We start from the raw sequence: 4,412 nt of genomic DNA, 5'->3' as shown, positions 1-4,412 counted from the left end.
CTTCTCCAGCCTCCTCAGCACCTCCTTCTGCTCTCCCCCAGTCCTTCTTTGAAGGGAACAACTGCTGATTCGGGGCCTACTACGTGCCAGGCATTGTTTTAGGTGATCCTGCTGATCGGCTCATTTAATCTTCAAAGGCTCACGAGGAAGGCATTGTTTCACAGACATTTCAAAAGCCCATGCTATGGATTGAATGGAGCCACCCCTGCCTCCGCCCCCCAAATTCATATGTTGAAACTCTAAACCCCCCCCACCCCTCGTGTAGTGGTATTTGGAGGTGGGGCCTTTGGGAGGTAATTAGGTTTAGCTGGGGACATGGGGTTGGGGGCCCCATGATGGGATTGGTGCCCTTACAAGAAGAGACAAGAAGAGACGCCTGAGGGCTGGCTTCCTTCCCCCTCCCCCATCCCTAGCGCACTAACCAGGAAAGGGGTAGGAGCACACACAGTGAGAAGGCAGCCTTCTGCAAGCCAGATGGAGGGCTCTCCCAGGGAACTGAGTTCATCGGCACCTTGATCTTGGATTCCCAGCCTCCAGAACTGTGAGAAGCAACTGTCTGTTGTTCAAAACACCCCCATTTTATTTGGCTATAAAATACCAGCCAAAGCAGATTAGGCAGCCCATTTTACAGACAAGGAAACTGAAGCTCCATGGTTTAGGTGACCCAGGCACTCAGCTGGGTGTGGCGGAGCATTGAGTCAGGCTGTGGGGACAGGAGGGAGCAGGGGCTGCAGGGGTCCTCCTTGTCGTGTGTGTGTGTGTGTGTGTGTGTGTGTGTGTGTGTCTGGTGGGCTCCTGCCTGGGAAGGGCAGCTTCTCTGTGCAGTTTCCCGGGGGCCTGGCTCCGGCTTTTCCAGGCTCGCAGGGGGTTGCCTGGGGTCCCACCAAGGCCTTGTGGCCTTCCAGGCTTGCTGGGGCTTGAACTATCCAGGCTGCTGCTCCTGGAGGTGGCAGGTGGTGGGGCACCAAATGGGGAGGGGAGGGCACCCAGGGTCTGATCACGACTCCCAGGGGCCTGTTGGCTGCTCACTCTCAGAGAAGGTGGTGAAGAGGGCAGAGTGTTAATGACAGTAATTGCTTTAATTATTTTTTTTGGTTTGGAGAGTCATAAAATGCAGCAGCTTGCTCAGTGCTAATCATGGTAATTAGCAGGGGCTGGGGCCGCTGCCTGGACCGCAGTTGTTAACCAGGGGGAAGCATCAGCCTGCAGACACGGAGAGAGGAATAAACGATCAGTCCCCCTTTCTCTTCTGCCTCTCCTTCCCTCCCTTCCGGCAGCCTCCTTGGACTTTGAGCTCCTCGTCTGTCCCTGCTTTTGCTTCACTTCCTTCCTCTCCCTCTGCTCTGCCCCCTTCCAAGGAAGGCCTCCTGGAGGCCACCCAGAGACCACAGGGAGGGGTGGTGGCTGTGGCTGGTCTCAGGTTTGGGTGGGGGGGTGCGGGTAGCAGCTGTCTGGGGAAAAGGGGAGAGTTCAGCTACAAGCAGGGTTCTGTGCCTGCTCTGGGCACACCCCTACGTCGCTTCTCCGGGTCTGGGCATCTTCGGATCGTCTGCTTCGGACGAGGCACCTTGACCCTTACAGATGAGCCAGGAGAGAGAGCAGAGCTGCATCCTTGAAGGAAGCTGGGGGAAGCTTCAGGAAGGGAAACGGGGCCACCTCCCTGCTTCCCTTACTCCTAGGCAAGCGTCACAGGCTCAGTTACCACTTCCTGAGCACCTACCATATACTGGAGGTTTAGTTGAGGAATCAGGCTCTGCCTGGGGCATCAGAGTTGCCTACCCTTGGCAAATCAGGGGAGGCTTCCTGGAGGAGGTGGCAGGGCTGTGGAGGAGGGGGGGCTGGTGGTGCTTCCACGAGGAAGCAGGGTCTGGCAGAGTGAGGGGTAGTTTCCTGGCTGAGGAGGGGGACTGTGGGAGATACAGTCTGGCATATCGCTCTGAGCTAGAATGTGAGGGACCTCAAAGACCAAAACCATGGAATCTGAGCTGGCCTGGCCTCTGAGACCCCATATGCATGGGGCTTGGCAAGGGGTTGGAGTCAGGAAGTTTGTTTTGTGAGGCATAAACGACAACACGTAGGTAAAGCACACGGCCCCCAGTGACAGTGAGTACTCAGTGAGGGATAGCAATGCTGATCCTGGCGACGATGACGAGGTGCCCCATCTGGGACAGTGCCCCAGGGCCACACAGACACGTTCATGCAGGTACCGAGAGACGCGGTCAGACACAGACACATGAGCTACAATCACACAAAGCACAGAAGCCAATGCACAGTCACCCTCCCCCCCGCACCCGCCCCCCCCCAGACGCACGCAGACACACGCAATCGTGCACGCTCAGAAACTGACAAAGAGCACCTCCTCGGGCACATGCTCGCGACACCGGACCCACGGATGTGCTTCCTCTTTGAGGGGCTTGCTAAGCCAGAGGGGTGGCCCAACCCTGCGATCTTGTGACTTTGCTTCCTGGGACTGTGGCTGCAGGGCTGGGGCTGGGCCAGGAAGCCCCCCGCCCCCAGCTCTGTCAGAACAGGACCTTTGGTGCTGCAGCTGGACGGCCTGAGGAGCTGGCTTTTCGCAGTCAGAGGTAGCACCCAGTGCTAGCACCCGCATAGCACCCAGGCCTGAGTCACTGGTGAGGCAGACATACCTGGTTTGGGGCCCGGAGCCGTTTCACCCAAGCCGAGCTCTTCCCTCCTCTGAGACCAGGGTCTCAGAGTGTCCACACCCCTCCTGTGGGGGCTGAGGCAGAAGGGGCATGAGCGCAGCGTGGAACGCATCCGCACGTGCGTGCAAAGAGCTGCCGTGGATGACAAGAGCCCTGCAGCAGGAGGGACAGTGGTTAGACCTCCAGGGGCACTTCTGGATTGTGAGGGGGTGTGAGGAATGACAGGAGCGTCGAGGCTCCCCGGGGTTGGCGAGGAAGCTGGGGGTAGTGAGAAGGAGCTGGCCGGCTGTGGGCCAGGCTCTGTGTCAGAGTGCTTACCCGTGTGAGCTCAGTCCTCCCAGCCCCCAACGGAGCAGGTGCTGTCCGCGCCCCGGTTTACAGATGTGGAGCTTAGGACCTTGTGCGGTTCACTTGGTCGAAGGCACCCAGGCAGCCGGGGCTTCAGAGTCCTGCTCCGTCAAAGTCAAAGCCCTCTTCATGCCAGGCTCTGAGGGGCCATCAGCCTTGAGGACAGTGAGAGTGACTGCTCCCTCCTTGTGCTCCTGTAGCCGGCACAGCTCTGGCAAGTCTGTGTGCACTAGGCCTGGATAGAAGGAAGGGAGGGAGGGAGAGAGGAAGGAAGGAAGAACAGGAAGGGAGGGAGGAAGGGCGGGGAGGGAAGAAGGCAGGAGGGAAAGATTAGAGGCAGGGGCTGGTCCAGAGGGTCCACGGGCATCTGGGCACCCCATCCCGCCACCGCACCCTCTCTCCACCTGTTGGGGCTCCTCCGGCTCCCGCCCCCACCCCTGGAGAACTCCAGGTCTCCCACAGCTCAGCTGCCGCCTTGTCCAATTCCATTTTCTTACCAGACAAACGAGCGGCCGGACCTGCCTTCCCGTTCACACCGACAGGCTGGTTGTCAGCTGCGGTGGCATCTGTTCTTGTCAGAAAAATTAAGAAGGAAGCGAAAGCAGCCGCAGCCCTAGAACTGCCGGCTGGAGGGAGGATGTGGGCATGACTTCTCTTGGGTCTTCTCCCAGCTTTCTCTTCCCTTAAGCGAGAAGTGTGAACAGCGTGGCCTCTGGAGCCGCCTCCTGGGCTGCGCCGCTGTGTGTTTGGGCAAAGTTGCTTAGGCCTCTCTGTGCCTCAGTCTTCCCATCTATGAGATGGGGATAATAGCGTTGTGGCGGTTAAACGAATTGACGTATGTAAAGCACTGGGGGCAGAATACGCACCTGGCACTTAGTAAGTGTTTCGTTAGCGTTAGTGCTGTTGTCGTTATCTTCCTTGTCCTAGACCTTGCTCCTCTGAGGAGAGGGCTCTGCCCCTCAGCGTGGTTGGAACCAAAGCCAGGAACGTGCACCGTGGACCAGGTGGGTTGGAGAAGGCTTCATTCATTGTACTACAACACTTTATTGACCCCAGGCCCCTGGTCCTTGCCCTTGGGGAATCCCCCTTGTCTGGTCGGGGGAGGCTGACATGTGAACAGAGAATTATTTATAACGGGTAGGTAGGTATGTAATGTTCAGGAAGAAGAGGAGGAGGCAATTAATGGGTGTGGGGGGCGGTGGAGTGAGGAGGTCAGGGAAGCCTTCCTAGAGGAGGCGGCAGGAGAAGGACGTGCAAGACTAAGAGTTTGCCAGGCAGCCTGGGGGGGGTGAGGGTCCTTCCAGGGAGACTGGGCAGCCGTTTTCAGGAATCTGGGCTTTACCCTTAGGGCAGTGGGCGAATCTGGTGTATGGAGTAGGCAGCTGGAGGGAGGCGGCT

General features: G+C 58.2%; 1 long non-coding RNA gene across 1 annotated transcript; it reads right to left on the bottom strand.

The window, feature by feature from the left end:
* Window positions 1-1,060: 1,060 nt before the first annotated feature.
* Window positions 1,061-3,993, bottom strand: LOC123599959. The gene is made up of 4 exons (XR_006713383.1): window positions 3,512-3,993; window positions 2,985-3,249; window positions 2,649-2,819; window positions 1,061-1,203 (listed from the first exon to the last, which is right to left on the bottom strand). It is a non-coding gene; the product is annotated as an uncharacterized LOC123599959 (long non-coding RNA).
* Between the last annotated feature and the right edge of the window lie 419 nt (window positions 3,994-4,412).

Source organism: Leopardus geoffroyi, chromosome C1, assembly GCF_018350155.1.
Source record: "Leopardus geoffroyi isolate Oge1 chromosome C1, O.geoffroyi_Oge1_pat1.0, whole genome shotgun sequence".
NCBI lineage: Eukaryota > Metazoa > Chordata > Mammalia > Carnivora > Felidae > Leopardus > Leopardus geoffroyi.
This window is presented reverse-complemented; position numbering and strand designations above follow the sequence as displayed.